The 27,207-nt window shown below is 45.0% G+C and overlaps 1 protein-coding gene across 6 annotated transcripts in view; it reads left to right on the top strand.

The window, feature by feature from the left end:
• Positions 1 to 3,757: 3,757 nt before the first annotated feature.
• The window catches only part of Zbed4 (zinc finger BED-type containing 4), a 35,392-nt gene continuing 11,942 nt past the window's right edge, over positions 3,758 to 27,207 (top strand). Inside the window, exons 1-3 of one of the 6 annotated variants that reach the window (XM_040754016.1) lie at positions 3,758 to 3,950; positions 6,636 to 6,701; positions 27,051 to 27,174. The gene's annotated coding sequence lies outside the window, so the exon portion shown is untranslated. Of the gene's footprint in view, positions 3,951 to 4,068; positions 4,175 to 6,635; positions 6,818 to 27,050; positions 27,175 to 27,207 lie in introns of those variants that run through there. The other 5 variants (XM_040754013.1, XM_040754014.1, XM_040754012.1 and 2 more) reach the window with 5 other exon arrangements.

Raw genomic sequence — 27,207 nt, 5'->3', positions numbered from 1 at the left:
AAACTGTGCTCTTGAGTATCTTCACTCATGTAGTCCACTAATCTCTTGCAGTGTGTTCTAAACTGCTCTATTATTTGAATGAAGTTTCCTTGTTACTTTACAATCTGTGTGGGCTTTTATTTCACTCTAAGATTTATGTATTCTATGCATATGAGTGCTCTATCTGCATGTACACCTGAATGACAGAAGAGGGCTTCAGATCCCATTATGGATGGTTGTGAGCCACCATGTGGTTGCTGGGAATTGAACTCAGGACCTCTGGAAGAGGTCACCAGCCTTTTTATTTCACTTTTTTTTTGTTTGTTTTTGTTTTTGAGACAGCCCTAGCTGTCCTGGATCTAGCTCTATAGATCAGACTAGTCTTGAACTCACAGAAATCTGACTGCCTCTGCCTTTCCAATGCTGGGATTAAAGGTGTGTGCCACCACCGCCTGGCTTTTATTTCACTCTTGAACAAGGGACCTAGAACCTGGAAAGACATAGACCAACATTCTCTCCAGTGGTAATACCTGCACTCCTTCCTGTTATCTGGGTTTCTCACCCCTTCATTTAGAAAAACTGTTCATTTAGGGGGTGTGACCATTGGGATAGCTCATCCCTGGTTGCCCATCTGGATAGGGTTGGTGTACAATCAGAGCAGGGAGCTGTAGTGGATACAGCTCTTCCCAACCTACTCCATTTCTCAGAGGAAACAGAGGCCTCACTGAATCCAAGCAGCAAGACTGGGACAACTGGGATGGGAAGTGAGTGAACTAGAACCCAGAGCTCAGTGTAGGTCAGGACCCTGGCCAGAGTTCAATGCACACCTTTTAGTTCCTGTACCTTCCTGTTAGACCCCGAGGTACATTTAGTGCTGTTAACTTGACAGGTTCTAGAACTGCCTAGGACACAAGCTTACAGGGACACTGAGGAATTGCTTCAGGACAGTCTCTGGGCATGCTTCTGAGGGGTTATCTTGATTAGGCTAATTGAGTAGGAAATCCCATCTTGGCAGCACTCCCAGGGTTGGGTCTCAGGCTACATAAAAAGGACGCTAGCTAGATACCCACATTCATTGGTTTCTTGTTCCTGACTGCAGATGCAAAGGGACCCTACTTCAAGATCCTGCCATGCCTTCCCTGCCACAAAGGACTATACAAGAAGCCAGTTTCTGACTAACCACAGGGTACTCTGCCTGCTCGCACCCTTCCCAGGGATAGTCTCTCTCAAAGGGCTGGTGCCTTGCCTCTAGCACTACTTGCCTTTGCCAGGCCCACTGGCTCACTCTAGCATAGTAAATAAGAGCCAAATAGGGGTTCGAATGTTGTCATCTTTTGGCATTTTTTGCTTGGTTTTTTTTTTGGGGGGGGGAGGTGGACAGGGTTTCTTTGTATAGCCCTGGCTGTCATGGAACTAGCTCTGTAGACCAGGCTGGCCTCATAGAGATCTGCCTGCCTCTGCCTCCCGAATGGTGGTTAAAGATGTGTGTCACTACCACCTGGCCTTTTGCTTGTTTTTATTTTTTTTATTTTTTTGGTTTTTCGAGACAGGGTTTCTCTGTATTGTTTTGGAGGCTGTCCTGGAACTTGCTCTGTAGACCAGGCTGGCCTTGAACTCACAGAGGTCCACCTGCCTCTGCCTCCCAAGTGCTGGGATTAAAGGTGTGCGCCACCAACGCCCAGCCTTTGCTTGCCTTTCACACAGTCCTTAGGGAGGCATGAATGTGCCCTAGCCCTCCTCTGGACATCTTGACACTACGCATGTCACGGAAGGGGAAGCCTGCGCTTTGCACACCAGGCAAGCAGTCTCGCTGCCCTTGTGCCCACTTCCCTTTTCCTTCTTCCTCTGCACGTCTTGGGCGGGGCTAAGCGTACTGAGGGCACTCAGCCTAGTCCTCAAGGGCCACGTCCAGGCGAAGAGTTTGGGCACTCACGTCAGTATGAAGGAGGTCAAACAAGTCAATTGAGACCCCCTGCTGGTTGAGACACTCTGGGAAAATGTTCACACTCTCTCCTACCGATTTGACTTGTCCCAGTCCCTAGCCTCAGCTGTACATCTCAAAACCCCATGTCTGGAATAGTTCCCCTGGGGCTTCTGAAATCCTTCGTGAAGCCAGATCTGTCCGTGGGGCTGACAACAGGTGAATAGTGATATCCTGACTTCTCCCTCTCCCCGGATCCTGGGCAACCTGGCTCCCGACTCCTCTCCTCCCACCCTGGTGGTTTCTCCTCAGCACAGGGCCTGTCACACCGCGCCTGCCCTCTCCCAGGCCTGTGCCTTCTCCTTAGGGAACCTTTCTGGTCACAGGACCTCTCTAATCCTCGGGTTCTCGCCTGCCCCTATCGCTCCTCTTCGGGTGACTTTCCCTCACCCATGGATCTGTCTTTGACAGGTGATCGATCTTGCTGATAGTTCAAAGGCTGTCAAAGGTTGCATGGCTACACAGTGCATGCGTCAAATGGCTGCATAAGAACTCTGCGCGCAGAAACCATGTGAAGCTGGGGCCATGGCGGAGCTGGACCAACAACAGCTCCACGACTCCAGTTCAATGGCCCCAGCTGTTGAGCCTCGTTCTAAACTGCTCTCGTTCCTTTATAAGCAAGCATCTCCTCCCGCCTGTTCTTTCTCTTTCCATTTCTGCTCCCGATACCCCTCCCTTTGCTCCCTTTCCCAATAAACTCCATGTGGGTTTGTTGGATAGTGTTTCATCGTCCTAAGTTGCAGCAAAGAACAGTGAATCTCTGTTATCTTTTGCATGAGATGTGGGGTAGTGTGCACAAAGGCAGATTACCGGAGGGAAAATTCTGTACCCTACGGGAACCTGCAATCTGAGGACCTCCACCTAGGTCTGTCTGGGGGTTCCCTATGTACCCTGATGTGGAACCACCACCTCCAAGCACACACATGGCTGCTCCGAATGGAAGGCAGAGAAGACAGACTCGGGGTTCCAGACAACTGATGGCCATAGTTTCCATTCGAAGTGCACTGGCAGCCCAAAACACCTTTCCTTCAGGCCTTGTCCTTGAACCTTGACACGGAATTCCAAAGCATCTCCCCTGACTAATGACCATGAACCAGGGCAAGCAAGCTGCTTCAACGTGTGACATCAGCCACCAACCCCGAGCTGGACTCATAATCCTAAATCACAGAAGAACCCCCCCCCCCAATCGCAAGACAGGAGACGAGTGTTGGACAGAACAAGTAGTGGTCTTAAGTGTCATTGAAGAAGGATCTCTGGGCCGAATTCCACCTGTAGAAATTACTTGGTCCTCAGAGGAATTTGAATTGGGGCGTTCTACCAAAAACTATTTCTTTTTTTGGGTTTTCGAGACAGGGTTTCTCTGTGACTTTGGAGGCTGTCTTGGTAACTAGCTCTTGTAGACCAGACTGGTCTTGAACTTACAGAGATCCATCTGCCTCTGCCTCCCGCGTGCTGGGGTTAAAGGCGTGCGCCACCACTGCGCGGCTCTCCCTATTTCTTTTACCCAAACAGGATCCCAGCCCTGTGCAGAGAGCACCTGCAGCGTCTAGCCTCCACCCATGGGCTACAGGCAGAAGCTGTGCGCTCGCCCCCGTGCGGGTGCCTGTCTTGACCACAATCCCGGAAGCCCCGTGGCCAGCCGTTGGGAGGGCGCTGGACCACCACTAACGGCCCAGCCCGGAGAAGAAACCGCGAACGAGGAACGTTCGCAAACGTGCAGAGTCTAACCAACCGCCACGGCGACTGCGCCTGCGTAGTCTGGGGACGAAACCCTGAAGGGGCAGGTGCGCTGGACCGCGCTTGCGTGGTTTGACGGAGGAGGCCAGCACCAGGGTCCAGGACGAGAGACTGCGCCGGCGTAACCTGACCTCCGGAGCGGGGACGAGGGGAAACTGCGCTTGCGTATTCTCTGCGGCCCCGCCCCATTTGCCTTGCTCAACTTGCTCAAGCCCATCCAGCGGTCCGCTGGGCCCAGCCCAAGGCAGGGCAGGTGCGCACGAATTGCGCTTGCGCGCGCCAGCCCCGCCCCGGGCCCCGCCCCCGACCCGCGCGGGGCCCTGGGAGGGGCGCAGCGTCCGGCGTCGTCGCGGGCGGCGGGGCTGGGGCGGCGGGAGGGGCAGCGGGGGCAGACAAAGCGGCTAATGAATGGGCGCGCCCGTCGCGCTGTCCGCAGCCCGCGGGCCCGCGCTGCGCCGCGCGGAGCCGGCGCCTCAGGTGAGTGCGCGCTGGACGCTCCTGCGGCGTCTTCGACGGCCGGCGCCGCGCCGGGGTCGGGGACCGCGCCATTGTCCGTGCGCGGCGGGCCGGGCGGGGGCTGCGTTCCGTGGGTGCACCCGGCCGGGCCTCTGACAGCTGCGCCCCGCGCCACTGGCGGGCCCAGGCCGCAGAGTGGAGCGGCAGCGGAACTCTCCACGGGATCTTTTATCAGGTGCCCGGCTCCCGCCACGTCGTGGCACCCCCAAGCCGGTGCCGGTCGGCGTGCGTGTCCAGGAAGGGGCGCCGGCAGCCTGCGCGACGGTGACACGAGTCGGTGTCACGCTTCTTGGTGCCTGACTCTAGCGTGTGCTTCTGGGTCTGACTCCCGAGGCTTTACGAACACAAACTTAACTCGCGCCTCGGCCCCGCAGCGTCTTCGCGGTCACAGTACCTGCCGTCATTTTTTGTTCCTTTTGTCCTTTTTGGGCGACCCAACTCGCCTCTGCTGGGATGGCTGCGGGTCCTCGCTGTGTGTGAAGGTTCTCACGAGGCTCGTGCGCGTCTTTTCAAGTCCCTGCAGCTAGGAGCCTCGGGAGGAGCTTCTGTCGCTGTTCTGGCGTTTGTAAAAAGGGAAGTCATTTGTTTTTTAAGTTAATTAGGATACGATTAAGTGCTGTTTTTAAAAAGACGCTTCTGGCTTCGTAAAACCAGTCAGCTCTGGCAAGTGCATTCTTGTAATTTTGTAGGAGAAAGAATTTTTCCCCCTTTATATCGTGGTGATAAAGTCAAGACTAGGGAAATTTTAGTTTGCGGTGTGTGTGTGTGTGTGTGTGTGTGTGTGTGTGTGTGTGTGTGTGTGTGTTTTAAAGTGCTATAGACAATACAAGTTTCAGGCTTGAGTTAATCTCACACTAACCAGAATTGAGAGGAAGTTACAAATTTGACTCTCCACCTATGGTTCTCAACCTATGGGTCGCGACTCTGTAAGGGTCAAACGACCTTTTCACGGGGATTGCTTAAAAGATCATCGGAAACCACAGATATTTTCATTAAAAATCATAATAGTAGCAAAATTATAGTTATGCAGTAGCAACGAAAATATTGTTATGGTTGGGGGGGGTCACCACAACCTGAGGAACTATATTAAAGGGTTGCAGCGTTAGGAAAGTTGAGAACCACTGGTCTACACCCAGGGTTTCAGTGGCCTTTCCATGAAGGCATTGATTCTCGCTTCCTGTAGTTTGTAAACACTCTCTCTTTGTGATTTTCATTTTCAGGAAAAGATATATAAATTAAAATATTTTGAGAACCTTTAGAAAGTTTCAAGGTATCGGTGTACTTGCTGGTTTTTGTCAACTTGACAGAGACATGTTGTGGAAAGAGGGAATTTTTTTAATGCTTTATTTATTTATTTATTAATGTGCATGTATGTCTCTGTGGGAGTGCTGGGTTCCCTGGTACTGGGGTTACAGACAGTTGTAACCTGCCATGTGGGTGAAGGGAATTGAACCTGGGTCCTCTGAAAAAGTAGACGGTGCTCTTAATCACGGAGCCATCTCTCTAGCCCCTAGAAATGGGAGCCTTAATTGAGAAAATGCCTCCATAAAATTGGTGTGTAGGCATGTGTGGCATTTTCTTGATGAATGATCAATGTAGGCAAGTTATGCTCAGGTGGATGGGGAGTGGTGTGGCGTGCTACCCCTAGGCAGGTGGTCCTTGGTGGTATAAAAAAGCAGGCGGAGTAAACCCTGAGAAGCAAGCCAGTAAGCAGTGTTCCTCCATGGCTTCTGCCTCAGTTCCTGCCCTGACTTCCCTCAGTGTAGACTGTTACCTGGAAGTTGAAATAAACTCTTTCCTCCCCAGGTTGCTTTTAGTAATGGTGTTTGTCATGGCAATAGAAAGCTGAAGACATGCAGTCTCTTATAGTGAAAGCAAGAGGCTGGAGAGATGACCCAGTGGTTAAGAACACTGGCTGTTCTAAAGGACCTGGGTTCAATTCCCAGCACCACAAAGTTCACACTTATCTGTAACTCCAGTTCCAGCGCTTCTGATACCCTCACACAGACAAATGTTAGGCAAAATACCAAATGAACATAGAGTAAAAATAAATTAAGAAGAGAAAGTGCTGGGCACTGGTAGTGCATGCCTTTAACCCCAGCATTTGGAAGGCATAGACAGGCGGATCGCTGTGAGTTTGAGGCCAGCCTGGTCTACAGAGTGAGTTCCAGGACAGCTAAGGCTGTTATACAGAGAAATCCTGTCTCGAAAAACCAAAAAAAAAAAAAAGAGGAGGTGGTGAGTGTGTCCTTGACCAGTTAATTCTTGACTATGGTGACTGATGTTTTGGTGATTGAAAACCGTTTGATGTTGATACATACACAGAGAGTCCCTAAAACCTTTGAAAAAGTTTTTAAGAAATTATGAGGGTAGTATATGTGTAGCATATGTTCAGCGAAAGAAATGTGTGTGTGTGTTTCAGGTCTCTGGTGGGCCGAGAGTTTGGAGAAAGAGATCTGGGAAGTGGAGCTCTAGAAGCATGGAGACAGTAAGTGGCCATGGTCCCTGCCTCCGCCTCTTCACTTCAAGCCTTCATTTTCTGTGTGCCTGGCTTCAGATACTGTAGTTTTGATTTCTGGTTGACCTGATGAGAGGATGGAGTAGGTAAGTGACTCTTTGCCTGGCCACTGACTGGTTAGCCCTGTGGTGGAGTTAGAGACCTAGCCACTAGCCACTAGAGTCTCTTCCAGCCAGCATTGTCTTCATCTGAACATCTGCACAGACCAATTCAGTCAGCTCTGTCATTCTTTTCATTACTCTTTCGAGATACTGTTGTAGGATTTGTAGTTCCTGCAGATGTTCTGTATGTCACTGAATCTAGCCGCAGAATCTGAGAATGCTCTTACCCTTCCTGGCCTTTACTCAGATCTGGGAAGTGTGGCAGCTTGCCAGGCTCTCATCTTCCAGGGTTCTGTACCTCAATCTTTCAGATACTTTTTATCTCATAGGCATTCATGTTTTGCCTGCATATGTCTGTGTGAAGCTGTCAGAGTCCCTGGAATTGGAGTTACAGGCAGTTATGGGCTGCCATGTGGTTATTGGGAATTGAACCCAGGTCATCTGGCAAAGTGGCTCGTGCTCTTAACTGTTGAGCCATCTCTAGCCCTCTTGCCCCACTTTTTAGTGTCTAGGCTTTATCCTGGAATGTGCCTGTAATTGCAGTACTAGGCCAGAGTTCCAGTTCCAGGTTTCAGCACACCAGGTCCAGCCACTCAGCCCTAAAGAAAGCAAACAAGTCAGGCATGATGGCACACACCTTTGATCCTGTAATCCTGTCTGAGTTCGAGGCCAGCCTGGTTGGCAGAGTCAGTCAGGACAGCCAGGGCTACACAGAGACTCCCTGTTACAGGTGGGGAGTGCAAACAGTATAATCAAAACAACCATTAGGAGAGATGAAAAGTAGGCATTTAAGCCCATTTTTGGGGCATGACATGAGCCTTAGGTTTAAACAGAATTAGGTAGGAGCAAGAGGAGTACATAATTAAGTAGTCTTGGTCAGTGTTGGCTGGTTGATCGTTATCTCAGTTGTGATTCTGCAAGGTGGTGAGAAGACCATCCAGTTACCCTGAGATGGGTATTCCTGCTAGGGGGTGAGCTCATCATGAGGTGCTCTGTCGGTGGGGTTTAGGGCAACTGGAGACTTAAGGTGCTTTCTGTGGGTTTGGAGCAGGACGTTGTCAAAGCTGACAGTAAGATAGCTTAGTTACTTTGTGCTTTCAACCTTGAAGGAACATGAAGTAGATTAGCTGTCATCAGCTTGTAGGCAAGACTCCTTAAGGATTTGACATAAGTTGGGAATTAAGCAGGTGAAGGACTCAGAGTCTTAAGACAATGGAGAAATGCAGATAGAGCCCAGAAACTCCAGGCTTTTGTCTGCTTTAAGTTACCATGTGGTTCCAGGTGAGGAATTGGTGCTTTTTAGCAAAGTGATTTCAAAGTGCCAGTTCATAGCAAGTTGTGTGCATGATGGGGTAAGGCATATGCCCACAGCATAGTGCACACATGGAGATCAGAAGATAGTAGGGTCTGTTTTCTCCCTTCTGCCATATGTGTGTTCTAGGGATCAAATTTTAGTTGTCTGCTTTGTGTGGTAAGCAGCTTTACCCACTGAGCCATCTCAAACAACCCATCTTACTGATTGTTTCTAATAATTTTTTGTTTTCATTTATTTTTTTGTAGTGCTGGGAATTGATCCCTGGGCCTTAGATATGCTGGGCAAATGCTCTACCACACTGATCTATACTCAACCCATAGCCTTCTTGCTAATTGTTTGATACGTGCTTTTAGTAGTAGTTCAGATTTTGGAAGATACTGCTAGGAATAGTAAACCCTTTCCTATTTGTGCACAAGAGGACACCTGGGGAGACAGAAGAACTTCCCTGCCTCATGGGCCATTCCTGCCTCTACTTTGCACCTAGCACTGCACTACCTGCTATAATAGTGGTGTCCTCTCTCTCTCTCTCTCTCTCTCTCTCTCTCTCTCTCTCTCTCTCTCTCTCTCTCTCTCATTTTTTACTACATATACAGTGTTCTGTCTACATGCCAGAAGAGGGCACCAAATTGAATTGTAGATGGTTGTGAGCCACCATGTGGTTGCTGGGAATTGAACTCAGGACCTCTGGAAGAGCAGTCAGTGCTCTTAACCTCTGAGCCATCTCTCCAGCCACCTAGTGGTGTCTTCATAGATTCCTGTTCTCAGAGAATTGTATAAGGTGGTAGGCACCTGTATAAACTAGAGAAAAGGGCCTTCCCTGTACTTGGGTGCATCTTCTGTTCCCAGCTATTGAGAGAAGGGGCTGAGGCCAGAGGTTTGTTAGAACACAGAAGTTCAAAGCCAGCCTGTACAAAATATTAAGGTGCTATCTCTAAAATAAAAAAATAAGGAGATCCAGTTCCCAAGGAGTTTTCTAAGGAAAATTATAGACAGTTAAGGGAGACTTGTTGCTGTGTGTTCTGAGAGTGTTCTCTGAAATGCTTCTGGAACATCTGAGGTTATCTGAGAGGCCTGTTTTCAGAGAATATGTGTTATGCCTTCATGGTCTGGAGCCAATCTGCTGTAGCTTCCTTCCCACATCTGCAAGGATACTTTTGAGAGTCAGTGGCTACACAATTTAAGTGACTTGCTATGAAAATGGTGGGACAAAAGTTCAGCAAGGTATGAGTTCTGCTTACAGCCTTCTCCATGTGAGGATCTCCCAGCAGCTGTGGCCCAGGTTTCTCTTTCCCTTTTGTACAAAGTCTAAACCACTAGCAGCAGTAAGGCTGTGTGTCCGCTGCCCTGCTCTGCTGCCCTGTCAACTGCATCACCTCTGCAGACAGATACTGAGAGCAGTTGAGTTTTCATCTAAAGCCGTCGTCATGGCTGCTCCTTAAGCCTCACCTTGTGGTCTTTGCTCCACCTGCCAGCCACAGGGGTGTGACTCCGTGTGGCCACTGTATCATGAAAGCCACACTTGCATCCTGTGAGGGACACTTAAAGATTTCCAGCGACTTTCAGTCGAAACTGTGGCTTAGGCTTGTCACTGGTGACTGCTCAGATCACAGAAAAAGGGTAGTTGGTGAAGATGCTAGTGTCACATTCAGGGGAAATACAAAAGAAGCAACCAGAAAAGTCCAGGCTTGTGGTATGTGACCCAGAACATTTCAGGGACTGAACAGGGACCAAGTGACCTTAATGTGGGCTGTTTGCTTACTGTGGAATGCGCTTTGTTTCCAAGGCAGCCTTATCGGGGTTGCTGACCACGTCTTGTGGAAACAACTCTGGCTCTAGATTTCTGAAGTTTAACTCTTTGTAGCTGCCTTTGGTGTTTAGCTTTGGGCTTTCCATCACGTGATAGCTTTAGTGGCTATAGTCATCTATATAAACTCAGTGACTCTGTGGCATTTGTGGCGTTAAAGCTCTTGATAGTGTTGCCTCCCCTAGAATATGTTAGTTATGCAGAACACCTAGTAGGTTAAAGTTGCCCTCAGGTGTGAACCAGGTCTTTTTTTTTTTTTTTTTTTTTTTTTTTTGGTTTTTCGAGACAGGGTTTCTCTGTGGCTTTGGAGGCTGTCCTGGAACTCACTTTGTAGACCAGGCTGGCCTCGACCTCATAGAGATCCACCTGTCTCTGCCTCCCAAGTGCTGGGATTAAAGGTGTGTGTGACCACCACCTGGCTCCTCTACTCTATTTCTATCACTCATAGTCTAAGAAATGAAACAAAAGGCCTTGGTATCATCCAGTGGCCAGTCTGTAGTTAAATTTTCCACTTGTCTTGAGTAGCTGTTTCTTCTAAATCAGAATCCTGTATCTTGGTTAGTATTGTGTCTGTCCTTCTGCCTCTGTGTAGACCTTGTGACCTGGAGACTTGAGTGACTGTAGATGACAAGTTTGGGACACAGGGTAATTGCATGGGTAATGGAATATGCTTTGATAGCCAGCCCACAGGAAGGAGTCCAACTTTGATCACAGCCTGCCCTCTGCCACTTTATCAGTCCCAATCAGTGCAGCATATTTGTGTAGTTCAACACATCCTTGTGTGTAACAGACCTTCCTGTGGGTTCCAGTCCTTCTGTGGACAGTTCTTGTGGCTGAAGACTCTAAATGTCATTCTGGTAAGAGCTTCTACATTCCCTCCTGTAGGCTTGTTTGACCTATACGAGCTCCTTAACCATAAAGGGCACTCTTGTGTGTTTGGAGTTTTGCCAGAATGCTTCTATTAAGAACTGGTATTTTTGGGCCTGGAGAGATGGCTCAGAGGTTAAGAGCATTGACTGCTCTTCCAGAGGACCTGAGTTCAATTCCCAGCAACCACATGGTGGCTCACAACCATCTGTAATGAGATTGGTGCCCTCTTCTGGCTTGTGGCCATACATGGAGATAGAACACTGTATGCATAATAAATAAATCTTAAAAAAAAAAAAAAAGAAGTGGTATTTTAAAATGGTTTTCATTTAATTTGAATGTGAAAAAGAAAAAATTAATGCTTCCCCATGTTGGGTATATCAGGTAGTCAAAGAATTTGAGTTAACTGGATGCAATAGGGTGGTTGTGTTGGGAAATCGTTGAGTGATCCCCACTGCAAGGGAGAGTGTCATCCTCATTGGGCACTTGTGCATAGCAAAGCTTTAAATGGGAAGGAATGTTTTCTCCTAAATCAAAGCATATGTCTTAAATTGAGACAGTTCCATGCCATGCTGTATAAGCTATAGAAAGGATCCTTTGAACCAACTGCTTTAAAATTTAGAAGGTTTTTGTTTGTTTTGCTTTGCTTGTTTTGTTTTTCCAAGACAGGGTTTCTCTGTGTGGCCCTGTAGGCCAGGTTGATCTCAAATTCAGAGATTTCCCCCACACCTCATTAAAGGTGCGCACCACCATGCCTGGATAAATTAAGGAGATTTTTATATTTGAAACTGAAAAATTCAAAACATCAAAAAATTTTTCAGTTTTGAGTGCTTTCTTTCCACCTCTTCCTTCCCTCTACTCAAGTGCAGCAATGTTTTCCTCATCAAATGGCTGTCCTGGGTCAGAGGGTGGCTCTTTTTTTTTTTTTTGGTTTTTTGAGACAGGGTTTCTCTGTATTGTTTTGGAGGCTGTCCTGGAACTCGCTCTGTAAACCAGGCTGGTCTCGAACTCACAGAGATCCACTTGCCTCTGCCTCCCGAGTGTTGGGATTAAAGGCATGCGCCACCACTGCCCGGCCCAGAGGGTGGCTCTTGAGCTAAATAAAGAGGGCTAAAAGAGTAGATCTGTCATTGATGGTCTTACGTTATATGTATGCCTTAGTGGGAGGCGGTAGGGGAGAATGAGAGGGAGAATGAGAAGAATACGTGAATGACGTGATGTGCAGGTCCGTGCATTTGTTTATAGAGCGCCAGAGGAAGATGTCAGATGTCCTGCTGTAGCTCTACAGTATTACTTTAAGATAGGGTCTCTTGTTCAACCTGGAGCTAGGCTGGTGGGAGCAAGGCTCAGCAGTTCTCTTGTTTCTACCCTCCACAGTTCTGAGGTTACAGGGATGTATACAGCCATACTTGGCTTTTTACATAGGTGCTGAGGAGTCAAACTCAGGCCCCCATACTTTAGTAGCAAGTGCTATTATCCACTGAGTCATTTTCATAGCCCTTAGTTTTAGTTTCATTTTTAAACTGTTTTATTTACTGGAGAATAAAATGAATGCTGTGGAATAGATGCTGGCTCTGAATGCCATCCTCATGGGAACTTTCATCTTTTTTTTTTTTTTTTTTTTTTTTTGTGACAGGGTCTTTGTATTGTTTTGGAAGCTGTCCTGGAACTCACTCTGTAGACCAGGCTGGTCTCGAACCCACAGAGATCCGCCTGCCTCTGCCTCATGAGTGCTGGGATTAAAGGCATGCGCCACCAACGCCCAGCTGATGTTCTTTTCTTAAGAAGATGACAAAAACTAAAATTTTGCTGTTTATGGTTGTAAAATATTTGAAAGTAGGGAGTTGGAGAGTTGGCTCAGTGGTTAAGAACACTTGCTGCTCTTCCAGAGGACCTGGATTCATTTCCCAGTACTCACATTGTGGGAGGAGTTTCCGTGTCCCATAATAATAACCTCACTGAACCTTAATATTAATTACAAATGCTCAGCCAATAGCTCAGGATGTTACTAATTAGCTCTTACAACTTAACACATTTCTATTAATCTTTGTGTTGTCCTGAGGCTCGTGGCTTTATGCCCAATTCATTCTCTTGTCTGTCTGCCGTCTCCTTTGACTCTGCCCTTCCTCATCCGATGATTCTCAGTTTGGCTCTCCCACCTAACTTTATCCTGTTCAGCTACTGGCCAGTCAGTTTGTTTATTAAACCAATAATAGAGACATATATTCACATAGAGTACAGAGAGATTATTCCACAGTACACACTAGCTCACAACGGTCTGTAACTCCAGTCCTGGAGACCTGATGCCATCTTCTGACTTTCAGGACATGGCATGCACATGGTGCACAGACATCCATGCTGACAAGAACTCAACACATAAAACAAAATGAAAAGATAAGTTCAAAAGTACTCACATGCCAGGCATTGGTAGAGAGTACCTTTAATCCCAGCTCTCGGGAGGCAGAGCCAGGCAGATTTCACTGAGTTTAAGGCCAGCCTGGTCTACAGAGTGAGTTCTAGGACAGCCAGGACTGTTTCACAGAGAAACCCTGTCTCAAAAAAGTAGTCACATAGTAGAGAAAATTAAGTCTTTTATAATTGCCATAGTTGCCTTTATTATATCCATCCATGTACATGCTTATATGTATATGCAGGTACACATGTTCACCACAGACAGTCCCGTATAGCCAGGGCACCAGAGGCAGTGTTTCTTTTGGGCTGGCCCAAGGGCTACAGGAAGAACATCATCAGATACCTCAGAAGTCATGATGTGTCATGGGAAGAGTTCACTGTTAGTTTTTTTGTTTTCCGAGACAAGGTTTCTCTATGGCTTTGGAGGCTGTCCTGGATGGAACTCGCTTGGTAGACCAGGCTGGTCTCGAACTCACAAAGATCCGCCTGCCTCTGCCTCCCAAGTGCTGGGATTAAAGGCGTGTGCCAACGCCCGGCTCAGTTTTTTATTATTATTAGTACTATTATTTTAGGACAGGCTTTCCTCATGTATCTGGCAGTCCTTATTAACAATATGTTATTGTAACTTAGCATGTTATTTACATAATAGTTATGCTATATGGAGGTTGTCTAGCCTTTTTTTTGTTTTGATAGTATGTTATGTTTGTTGAATGATAGTACCTTGTTTGCACTGCTGAATATATGTGCACGTATTGCAATATATATAATCTATAGCCATTTTTTTCTAGTGTGAATATTGCTGTGAATATTTTTTGTTAGTTTTTCAAGACAGGTTTTCTCTGTATTGTTTTGGAGGCTGTCCTGGAACTCGCTTTGCAGACCAGGTTGGCCTTGAACTCACAGAAATCCCCATGTCTCTGCCTCCCAAGTGCTGGGATTAAAGACATGCACCACCAATACCCGACTGCTGTGAATAATCTTACACTTGTCTTACTGCCTCTACACATGTATTTCTTTTGGACATATATCATGAACAGAAGTTACAATCTGAACGTTGGTACTCTTCTGTTTTTTAAAATTTTTTTACTGTTGTATTTGTTTTTGTTTTGTTTTTGTTTTTTTTTGAGGCAACACCTCTCTGTGTAGCCCTAGCTGTCCTGGAACTTACTATGTATACCAGGCTGGCCTCGAACTCAGAAATTTTCCTGCCTCTGTCTCCTGAGTGCTGGAATTGGCATGTGCCACCATTGCCCAGATGTTATTTATTTATTCATTTATATATTTAGAGACAGATTCTCTCTACATAGCCCTGGCTGTTCTGGAACTTACTATGTAGACCAGGCTGTCCTGGAACTCATTGAGACCTACCTGCCTCCACCTCTCAAATTCTGGGATTAAAGGCACGCACCACCATTCCTCACCAAGGTTTGTTTATTTTTATTTTATGTGTATGAATGGTATGCTGACTTGTGTGTCTGCACTGTGTGGATACAGTACCCACAAAAGCCAGAAGGGGGCGTTGGATCCCCTGGAAGTGGAGTTAGTGAAAGTTTATCCTTGGCTGTCCTGGAACTCACTCTGTAGACCAGGTTAGCCCCGAATTCAAGATATCCACCTGCCTCTGCCTCTGCCTCTGCCTCTGCCTCTGCCTCTGCCTCTGCCTCTGCCTCTGCCTCCTCTGCCTCTGCCTCTGCCTCTGCCTCCTCTGCCTCTGCCTCCTCTGCCTCTGCCTCCTCTGCCTCTGCCTCCTCTGCCTCCTCTGCCTCTGCCTCCTCTGCCTCTGCCTCCTCTGCCTCCTCTGCCTCTGCAGTACTGGGATTAAAGATAAATGCCACCACTGTCCCACACAGCAAGTGCTCTTAACCTCTGAGCCATCTCTTCATCCCCAACTCTTGCCCCTTTAAAATTCACTTATTCTGAGACTTGTTGTTTTCTATTCTTCATGGTGTTTGTTGTTTTCCCCCTTAATTGTAATGTGCCCTGTTGTATCTATCTCCTTATCTGTTTGCTCTAACTCAAGTGTGTAAGACATTGCCTATATTACATCATCTTTTACTGTTTGTCTTTGCCTCTGCTGTTCACATGGAGTTAAGTTCTAGAGTGATATGAACTGTAGGGTAAAGGATCATAGTTTCTGGAAAGATCTAATTGACTAACTTTGTCCAGAGACATTTTCTTCTTCTGAGATAAAGTCTTACTGGGTTACTCAGGCTGTCCCTAAAATTCTGGTTTTATGTGATCCTCCTGCTTCAGTTTTCCCAGTAGTTGGAATATAAGTTTGTATCACCATATTGGCAAGGTTCCAAGCTCTACTTCAAAGTCTGGTAATGGCCTTCTGCTGGCAGAGTCACATAGAGCATGGTACCAGACTTGTCTCTTATAGCAGACAGCTGTAGATAATCTATTAGTCCATTAGTCACATAAATGTATTAAGCCATTCATGAGTGCAGGACCCTCATCAACTCTCAGGCACCACCTGGTCTCACTTCTTAATAAACACAATAAGGACTAGATTCCAATATGAGTGTCAGGGAAACAGATTGTTCAAGATACAGCAGTCGGAGCTGGGCGTTGATGGTGCTCGCCTTTAATCCCAGCACTCATGAGGCAGAGGCAGGCGGATCTTTATGAGTTCAAGACCAACCTGGTCTACAAGAGCTAGTTCCAGGACAGCCTCCAAAGCCACAGAGAAACCCTGTCTCGAAAAAACAAACAAAAAAAGATACAGCAGTCATGCTCTGAACAAGGATACCACCAGTAGACATGCTGATGCTAATATGGAATGGGGAAAGCTCACAAGGCCTCAGTCATAGACCGAGAACTATAGAAAATTAAGAACTGCTGAGAACTGGCTTAGCTTACCCAGGAATACTAATTGGTTATCTAATACCAATTGGTCAGTTCTCAAAACATCAACGCATACATATACAAGTAATATTATATAGAATTAAAGAAACAAGCTATGGAGCTGGAGAGATGGTTCAAAGGTTAAGAGCACTGGTTACTCTTGCAGAGGACCTGTGTTTGATTCCTAGGACCCACATAGCATAGTAGGCTCATAGCCATCTGTAATTCTAGTCCCACTATATCTAATGGCCTCTCTTGGCCTTCATGGGCACCAGGCATGCATGTGGTGCACAGACATATATGCAGGCAAAACACTGATACACATAAAAATCAATCAGTTAATAGCAACTTTTAGGAAAGAAAAGAAGAAGGACATGAATTTGAATGATAGTGTGCAGGAGATTGGTGCACATTGGCAGGGATTTAAAGAAGGAAAGGGAAAGCAGAAAATGATATAATCTCTCTCTTGAGACAAGATCTCTTTGTGTAGCTCTGATTGTCCTGGAACTCACTATGTAGATCTTGGACTCCAGAGATCTGCCTGCCTCTGCTTCCTATGTGCTGGGATTAAAGGCATGAACACCACTACCTGGCGTTTGTCTTAACCTTACCCTTAAGGGAGAGAGTGTGTGCGTGTGTGCGCGCACACACACACGTTAAGTATATGTTAATGTATATATGTGTGTCTAAAATATGATTTTTGTGCCGGACATTGGTGGTGCACACCTATAATCCCAGCACTCAGGAGGCAGAGGCAGGTGGATCTCTGTGAGTTCGAGGCCAATTTGGTCTACAGAGCGCATCCAGGACAACCTCCAAAGCGATACAAAGAAACCCTGTCTCAAAAAAAATATGATTTTTTTAAAAAAGATAAATTAGTGACCCTCCCACACTTATTTAGAAGAGCCTGTCTCAGTGCTTTACAGTGTTGCTACCAGTTTCTTGGGTACCATTGTTTCAATAGTTTGATAGCCAGAGGAGGGCCACAACTGTCTCTTTAGAATATCTTCTTTCTTGCCAAGACAGCTACATTTCTTACTCCTTGTTTTCATACCTCAGTCTCATGGTGAAATATGTCTGTGTCTGAAACAGATATAAAATACAGTATCAGTAGGATCCACAGTTAGGGTGACAGGTAACCTGTGTAAGTACCATTTTTCCAAAACTTTTATCTTTTTTTTGGGGGGGGGAGTGGAATGAGATGTAGGACCTTACTACGTAGCCCTGGCTGGTCTGTAACTTAGTAGACCACCCTGACCTGGAATTCCACATGCCTCTGCCTCCCAAGTGCTGGGCTTAAAGTCATGCACTACCATGCTGTTTTCCGTAACTTGGAAGCAGTCCCTTTTGTTGTTGGCTTTGAAATAGGGTCTCTATGTAGGACTCGGGCGACCTCAAACTTGAGATTCTCCTGCTGCATGCAGCCTCCCAAGTGATGAGATCATAGGCAAGCACCATCATGCCCTGCAGATGTTAGTTTTATTCTGACAATTTCTCCACCTTGTCTCTGAAAAATACTCTATGAAAACACCCTGCTTAACCATGGCTTTGGAACCTGTACTGGAACTAGCTCTTATAGACCAGGCTGGTCTCAAACTCAGAGTGTGCCTGCCTTCACCACCCAGCTTCCATCTGATGGTTTTATCTCAGCTTCCCCTCATTGCCAGGGTGCAGTCTGTACTGCTTGCTCTGACTTCATCCCATGTTGTAGGGCCAGGAGTAAGTGATTGATGTCAAGGAGTTAGTGCCAATAAAATTCTTCATGTCCAACTTTAAACAACTAAGACATTTAGAAGGAGTAGCTCTTAGGTCAGCTTGTCTTGGAGTCCATTCTTCTACTTTAATTCTGTATGTTCTGTAGATGGTGTTTTATCATCTCAAAAATGCTGCTCAAGGACTGGCAAGATGGCTCAGTGGATAGACACTTGTTGCCAAGCCTGGCAGCTTCAGTTCAGTTCCTGTGCCACACATATCAGAAGGAGAGAAGTGCCTCCTCTGATTTCCATACATAGTCAGGATACACACACACACACACACACATACACACACAAGATTGTGCTTTTGTTTTCTGAGACAGGATTTCTCTATGTAGCCCTGGTGTCCTGGTAATCGCTCTGTAGATCAGGCTGCTGACCTTAAACTTAGAGATTTGCCTGCCTCTGCCTCCTGAGACCTGGAATTAAAAGTGTGCACTCCTCCACACACACAATAAAAAGAAATTTTTTTGTTTTTTGTTTTCGAGCCTTGACTGTCCTGGAACTCTCTCTGTAGACCAGCTGTCCTCAAACTGCCAGAGATCCACCTGCCTCTGCCTCTTAAGTGCTGGGATTAAAGGTGTGCACCAACAACACCCAGCTAAAAAGAAAAATTTTTAAATAGTAAGATGGTTCATAAGGTAAGGGTGCTTGTCACCAAACCTGACTGCTGAAGTTCATTCCTAGAAACAATGAGGTAGGAGAGGGCCAACTACTGCAACTTGTTTTCTGATCTGTCTTTGTGGATGCCTGAGTTCACATGTAAATAAAGAAAAAGAAAACATTGTTCAGGTTCTTTTGTTAGAAGTATACTTCTGTAAATGTTAACAGGCAACAGTTACAAAGATTTACAAAAATACAACCAACAAGAGCAAACATTTCAGAAACTGAGTTTTTTTTTTTTTTTTTTTTTTTTTTGGTTTTTCGAGACAGGGTTTCTCTGTATTGTTTTAGAGCCTGTCCTGGAACTCACTCGGTAAACCAGACTGGCCTCGAACTCACAAGAGATCCACCTGTCTCTGCCTCCCCAGTGTTGGGATTAAAGGCATGCACCACCAATGCCTGATACTGAGTTTTTTAAAGTACTATTTTACTGATGTTCTCCGTAAGTGGCAAATGTCCAATGTCTTTCAATTTATTAGGCCGTGTTTAGAGTGCATGGTGTTAAGACATGTGTGGTTATCTTTGCTTAGATAATAGTCATAATACAATTAGGAGCACATAACAGACCTGGGAAAGGTTAGCACCACTGAGAATTCTAGTTTGGAGAACATCAGCTTGGTGAAATATTCTGCTAAGCCTTGCTATTTAAGAGACTTGTATCGGAGTGGAGATTGGGTGGGGGACTGGGGGGCCTTGTGGGGAGGGTGTGGGAGGGAGAGGGAGCTGGGATTGACATCTGAAACAAGCTTGTTTCTAACTTAAATAGAAATAAATAAAAAAAATGGCTGGGCGGTGGTGGCGCACAACACTGGGGAGGCAGAGACAGGTGGACCCCTGTGAGTTCGAGGCCGGGCTGGACCGACAGCCTCCAAAACAATACAGAGAAACCCTGTCTCATAAAACCAAAAAAAAAAAAGAAAAGAAAAAGAAAAAATAAATAAATAAATAAAAAGAGACTTGTATAATACACAATAGCTAGCTAGCAGCAGTGTTCAGAAGTGCTTTATACTGAAAATATTTTAACATAAAGCTGGAAAGCTTGTTCTGTTGTTAAGAGAATGTACTAATGTACTGATTTTGTAGAAGACTCGTGTGTTCGGCTCCCAGCACCAAATCAGGCTCCTCACAAATGCCTGTAATCCCAACTTCAGGGGATCTGATGCCATTTTCTGGCCTCCATAGACACAGTTGAAAAATAATCTTGCCAGGCATGGAAGTTTTTAACCCTGATGCTCAGTGGTTCAAAGACAACCTGGCCTACATAGGAAATTCCAGGCCAGTCAGGACTACATAGTAAGACCCTGTCTAAAAAATAAATAAATGAAATGAAATCTTTAATATAAACAGATACTTAGCTGAACCTTGACCTTGTAAAGATATGTTTCTGAGTAATTTTGTAAGAATAAGCTAAATATGAGCCTGGGGTGGTAGCTCAGTGGTTAAGAACACTGGCTGTTTTTCCAGAAGAAGTGGGTTCACTCCCCAGCACCCACATAGCAGCTCACAACTGTCAAACTTCAGTCCTAGGGTATCTAATACTCTCTTCTGGCTTCCAGGACCACTGCATGCACCACACATGGTGCACAAACACACATGCAGACAAAACACCAATGCATGCAAAATAATCTTTAAAATCTACAGAAAGCAAGCATTATGTTAATAATTAAAGTCTTGATGATTTTTAACATGTATACACAGTAAGATATTAAAATACTCTCATTACATACAACAAAATGTATTATTTGTTAGCAGTTATCCCAAAATTACTACATCTCTACATTAACATGTACACACACATATACATATATTTCATACGGACCATAGTATTTTCATACAATCCAATCTGAAAATTAATGTTTTTAAAAATTATATTTTAACTATGCCTGCCGGGCGTTGGTGGCGCATGCCTTTAATCCCAGCACTCGGGAGGTAGAGGCAGGCGGATCTCTGTGAGTTCGAGGCCAGGCTGGACCGACAGCCTCCAAAACAGAGAAACCCTGTCTCGTAAAACCAAAAAAAAAAAAATTATATTTTAAGTATGCCTAGCAAAAGTACATTTTTTGATGCAGTTAGCAAAAGTATTAAGATTTTTATTATTGCACTTATTTGTGTTTATATATGAGAGCACACAGCACTTGTAAAGGTCAGAGGACAACTTGTAGGAGTTGTCTCTCCTTCCTCCCTGTGGGTTGGGGTGGAGATTAGAACTCAGGTTGTCAAGTTTGGCAGTAAGCACCAGTTACTAACTGCTAAACTACCTCACAGGCCTAGTAACGGCATTTTTATAGCCTAATTTTTCTGTCATCTTTCACTGTTAAAAAATAAATAAAATTCAGTTTCTTCATAGAATCTATTCTGGAAGAAAGTCATAGAAACTGTTTTGGAAGAAAGTCTTATTCAAACTCTTCTATTGATAATATTAAATTTTATAACCTAACAAAATTTTGATCTTGGTGCCAATGAATGTTTTTAAATAAACTCTTTTTTTCAATAAAATATTTTAAATTTCTGTGACTATAAATAATTGTTTTAGGGGAGCATTTATATGTTTTGTTGAATCTTGGAACAAGATTTTTTTTTTCCTTAGCCTCAGTTTCCAGAATTAACATTTGAAAGTGCCATACCCAAACCATTCCACATGGAAGAAAGCTGAAAATTAACATGTCCGTTAACATTTTAGTTGGGTCTGAATCAGGTAAGTCCTCCATAGCTAGTTTTTCTTCAGTCCCCACATCTATAGTTAATTGTTAATTTTTTTCAAAGGAAGAGGAAAACTAATAGAGGCAAAAGGCCCTTACATATTAACAGTCCAGAAATCATTCCCAAATGCCCACATGCACTCACAACTACATTTAAATCAGGCATGCCAGGAACAGTAATTCCAGTGTGTGATACATTCAAAAAAAATGGAAAAAGAAGTAGGCAGGGGCTTGCTGCTTAGTTATTTTCAGGAACTCCAGGACAATTAAATTTTTCCCATAATAAATTGTTAATCCCACCAATCAAGAATAAGACCACTACCACAATTTAAGCCAAATTCGAAACAAGCTTTAATTAAATACTGGCCAGGTGGATGGGCTTTGGTCAGGTCCATACCCAGGTTCCTGGGAAATAGCCCTGAATCAAGTTTTGCAAGGGCTTAAGAAGGAAAACCCATAATTGATTGCATTTCCCATCAGGTTCAGACAGGTACAAGCAGACATCCTGATGTACCTCCAGCCTATATCCAATCAGGGGCAAGTGTACATGCTGATGTATTTTCTGCCTGTGAACCTCCTGCCCACATGTGATTAAGCAAGTCAATCACAAACATGTTCAGAGAGTGAAAACATGTGGCTTATTATCTCCCATAAACAGTAGCCTCCAGCATTTTAGGAACACCTGTCCTTGGGCAAGGGGCTTGCCAATCACAGGCACTTTTGTTTCATGAATCTCTAAGGCATAGTAATTAAAAACTTAAAATGTAACTTTGGCTCTCACAAAGTTACAAGAAACTAGTTAACTAGATTTCTTTCTCCTTCAGGGCATCAAGACAGTACAGACAGTATTTCCCATGGTTATATAAATCACAGTAGAGATTTCTTGAACACCTTCCTCTGTCACAAATGGTTCAGTAGAACCCCAGTGGGTCAGCTCCAAAGATAATGCATTTCAGCCTTCTTTTCATGTTGCAGATACCCAAGTCATTCAACAGAACTCCACATTTTCTTAGCTTCCACATTGACAAGGCCTGTTATAGAAATGGCACACTAGCCAAAATAATTCAACAGAAGCTCAGTGGCTCCAAGGAACAACTCCCAACAGACAGCTCAAGGGAACACTGATCTAGGTAGACTCACTCATTCTCTTCCTTCACACGGTTAAAAGTAGAAAGTACTCAGTGCTGGCTGGCTGAGGTGGGAAGACAGATTTCTGAAATAAAGTATCCCCACATCTGTGTGGAGTCCACCTGCAGTGACAAAGTATGTCTTTACCCTGCCCTGGCTCACATTGTTCCTAGAGTTGTAGGGGCCAGAACCTGGCTCCTGTCATCCCTAACAACCTAAGCTTAGTCCACTGCCTACAATAGGCCAAATAAACAGTAGTGAGAACCAGACAAAGATTTATTTAGTGTGGTCACATTAGGAGAAGGAACAATAGAGGTTCAGTGGCCCTACCCCCAAAATCCATCCTTGGACATGTGGCTAAGGTTTAAGTGGAAGACAAGATAGATAGAAACCTATATCTCTATCTAAGCCGTCCTGGTCCAGTATCTAGACTCCAGTCTTCTGGAAGGTGTTCAGTAAGTCAGAACCGTCTTCTTGGAGACATTATCTAGACCCAAGTCTCCTGGAAGGTGTCAGTAAGTCAGAACTGTGTCTTGTCTTGGAGACATTGCTTTTCTTTGTTGGCACCAGCTTCAACTTTTTGCTTCTAGCATGAGATTCCTGGGGGGACATTCTAATTATTTCAATAATCTGTTAGTGAAAGGAATCCCATTCATTTGGAATAACTTTATTCCTGCCAGGACAGTTATAGCATCACCTTTATAGAAATGAAGGGAGCCAGGTGGTAGTGGCATGTGCCTCCTGGCATTCGGGAGGCAAAGGTAGGCAGGTCTCTGTGAGTTTGAGGCCAGCCTGGTCTAGATAGTGAGTTCCAGAACTCCAGGACAGCCAGGGATACACAGAGAAACCCTGTCTTGAAAAACCAAAAAAACAAAAAGGAAAAGGAAAGAAAAATGAAGGGCATGTGTATTCTGTCTGTTCTCCTATCTACCCTTGAGACCATCAGTCTGTTAGCTCCAGTGCCACAGGATGGTGGTTTTTGGTGTGTGTGTGTGTGTTGGTGCACTTGTGGAGGTCAGAAAACGGCCTTCATGAGTTGGTTCTCTATTTTCACCATGTGAACTTCAAGAATCAAACTCAGGCCTTTAGTGGAAAGTGCCTTTACCTGATGAGTGAATTTGCAGGCCTATGTCTTTCTTTCTTTCTTTTTTTTCTTTTGAGATTGTGTGTGTGTGTGTGTGTGTGTGTGTGTGTGTGTGTGTGTGTGTGTGTGTGTATACATATATATTTTTGGGGGGGGGTTACGAGACAGGGTTTCTCTGTATTGTTTTGGAGGCTGTCGGTCCAGCCCAGCCTTGAACTCACAGTGGGTTGCTGTACAGTTAGCACACTTGTCTCACCTGGCATTTAGTCTGGAAATATCCTGTCATTTTCTGCTTGGCTTACACTCAAGCTTGTCCTTGAAGGAAAGGTACCTGCTGGCCTGAGTTCTGTGGCAGTAATTTCCAGGCAGGTAGACAGTCAAACAGTTTTATGACTGATTGAGTACCTTTAAGTATTTGTCAAGTTTAGACTGCTTTTTAAAATGACAACTCATTCTCATGCAGATTGCACCCCTAACTTGCCTCCTCTGGTGGCTGACCTTGTGTTTCTTTTCTTTTCTCGAGAGGTTTCTCTGCGGCTTTGGAGGCTGTCCTGGAACTAGCTCTTATAGACCAGGCTGGTCTTGAACTCACAGAGATCAGCCTGCCTCTGACTCCCGAGTGCTAGGATTAAAGGCGTGCGCCACACCACCTGGCTCTGCCCTTGTGTTTCTTCAAGTTGATTTTGCTGGAGGCATCCTTCTGAGCTTTACTCTCCCTTTCTCTTCTGGCTTTCTGTAAATTGGTAGGTGGATCTAGAGGCCTGATCAAATTCACATTTGACTTCAGGCAGATTTCCTTTTCAGAGGTGTTACTTTGGTTCAAGAAGCACCACATAGGGCTGGAGAGGTGTAAGAACATTGTGTTCCCAGCACCCACAGCAGGCAGCTCACAGCCAACCAGCCACCTACAGCTGCAGCCCAAGGGATCTCATATCTGAACATACATCACACACACAAAATTGGGGGAAAAAATCTTAAAGAAGCAACTTCGAGCTAAGCATAGTGGCACACAGTTGTATTCTGAACACACAGGAGAGTTCAGAGAGGAACAGCTGCTGGCTTTCAGTACCTGAGGTAGTCAGGTTCCAAAAATAGCTACACAATTGTCCAAATAAGGAAAAGCCAAGTTATCTAGTAGCTTTGACATATATAGATGGTTCTTGCCCTTGTGTATCTGCTAGCGTTAATTTGTGTTGGGCCCAGGAGCAAGCAACAGTGGTGGCTTGTGACAATGCTGAGAGTAGAGGATAGTAAGGGGTGTTTTGGATCAAGGCAGAGCCAGCGTCTTGTATTAGGTTAGATGCATAGCAGTTGAGAAAGAAAGGGTTTCCATTAGCATATTCAGGAGAGGCTCCGCCATTGGATGGGTAGGCAGTGGTGCAAGACAGTAGTTGACAGATTCTTGGGGCATAGGTGCACCAGGGACAGATCTTGGGGTTTGGGCATACTGGAGGAACCTGAGGCACTGGAAAAGGTTTCATATTAGGACCTGTGAGTTTAGGTATCTCAGACTAAATGTATTTTTTATTAAAAAATTTTATTATTAAATTTAAATTCAAATTAGAAACAAAGTTTCTTTGCATGTCAATCTCATGTCCCTCTCCCTTTCCCTCCCTTCCTCCCACCCCCTTCCATCACCTACCCAATACCCCCTCCTTTCCCCAGGGAGGATGAGTTCTTCCATGGGGGTGTCCATAGTCTGTCATTTCATCCAGGACAGGGCCTAAAACCTCCCACAAGAGTCCAGGGTGAGAGTGCATCTCTCACTGTGGGATGGGCACCCAATGTCCATTTGTATGCTAGGAATAAATACTGGTCAACTACCAAAGGCCCCATGGGTTGCCTAGGCCTCGTCACTGACACCCCCATTCAGGGGGTGTATTTTTTTATTGTAATTAAAGTAACTGAGTTATATCTCATTAGGTTATATCTCATGGGGAGATATAACCCAATTCTCCAGGTCCTTCCTGTATCCCAGAATAATTCAGCTGGTGGAACAGAGATTCATATATATATATATATATTAGGTGTGAAAGTCACAGGCTTGCAAGATCCCTGTTTACAGTTGGGATTAATCTTTGTGGGGTTGGGGAAGTGGTAAGACCATCTTTGTTGGTCTTTTCCCAGGGCCAGTAGTTACACAGCTCCAAGAGGCACAATGATAGGTGCCATGTTCCTGGCAGAATTTAGAGTTAAGTCCAGGTGCTGGACATGCATAAATTTTGGTAACTTGTAAATTTCTCTCCAGTTTTAAAATGTCACAACCTTCCTCAAAAGTACCCAAATGAAGTTCCCATCCTTGTGCAGGTCCTTCTCCCCAAAGAGAAAAGAGTTTACAGAGGGTAAAAGACAGATGAACCCATTTACCACCGGTCTCAGTAGTATTTAGGTAAGACTTCCTCTAAAGCCCTACTCATCCTTTCTATCATTCCTGAGCTCTGAGGGTGATACATACAACGTAGTTTCCAGCTTTTATTGAAAGATTTGAGATCAGTTGAGATAGTTTGGTGTGAAAGCCAGGCCATTGTCAGATCCATGGTTAAGGGAAGGCCAAATCGTAGGATAATTTCCATTATTAATTTTTTGATGCCATCTGAGCCATTTCCAATCAACTTGGAAAGGTGTTTACCCAGCATGAGGCAGTGTCAGCAAAGACCAGGAAGTATTTATATCCATATGGTCTTTGTTTGACTTCAGTAAAGTTCAATTCCCAGAATTCCTCAGGTACTGTACCTTGACTCTGGTGTCCTTAGGGAAGCATTTACCATTACTGATTAAGCAATGGTCTGAGATGTTTTAAAGTGTCTCCTGATATCCAGACAACCAAACATGGGGGGAGATGAGTTCTGGGAAGTAAGTGTGTGTATTTATGTGTGTGTGATACATTGATTTGTGGGGAGCAGTCAGCCAGTTCCTTCCCAACAACTTTGGCATACAAATTTTCCTGTACATTTGGATCCACAATCCATGACAATTTTGATGGGCTCCCATGCTGGAGTATAATTTAGATTCCTCTGGAGAGTATGTGGGAATATTTTCATCAAGGTGGAGTGGGGGCTCGGGTGGCTGATAGTTCCAAGATGATTTGGGATCAAGGTTCCCAGTAGCTGCCTCCCTGACTGCTTGATCTACAAAATTGTTCCCCTGAGTTTGGGATCCATTGTCCTTTTGATGTGCTGGCCAGTGTATAATAGCCAGTTTAGCTGGCCTCCAACAATTAGATGATTTCCTGTTTGTTTTTAATGTTTTTTCCTTCTGAGGTTAGTAGACCTCTTTGTATATTTGTCCATGAACATGAGTGTGGCAAAAGCGTATCAGCAATCTGTGTTAATGTTCACTATCTTTCCCTTGGCCTGAGTTAGGGATATTATTTCTGCTCTTTGGACTGATGTCCCTCTGGATAGAGTAGGGCTTATGCCTGTATTATTTCTAGCTTGTAATTAATACTACCCCTGCATACCTTATTCCTTTATGGATGAAGCTGCTACTGTCCGTCGGTGGAGAGGTTAGTGTCTCTAAACAAGAGGGGAACATCTGTCAGGTCTGGTCAGATACCTCAGATGACATCCAGAATCTCCAGGCATTAAGACCTTTATGTGGGATTTTGACAGTTTTTTTCCCTTCTGTTTATTTATATCCAAATAGGTGTCCTGGAGTGTACAAATCTGAGCTTTCTTTTTGGAGACCTAGTACCTAACTGAGCCAGAGTTTCTTTTCTAAGGGACCCCCAAGTGGCTCTTCAACAGTACTCTGTCTTTGACTGCTAACAGTAAGTCATTCACATATTAAAATTGATAGCTTC

The sequence above is a fragment of the Mesocricetus auratus genome, unplaced genomic scaffold (assembly GCF_017639785.1).
Source record: "Mesocricetus auratus isolate SY011 unplaced genomic scaffold, BCM_Maur_2.0 Super-Scaffold_100010, whole genome shotgun sequence".
Taxonomy (NCBI): Eukaryota; Metazoa; Chordata; class Mammalia; order Rodentia; family Cricetidae; genus Mesocricetus; species Mesocricetus auratus.
The sequence above is the reverse complement of the archived record's forward strand: the minus strand, read 5'-3'. Positions and strand labels throughout refer to the sequence as shown.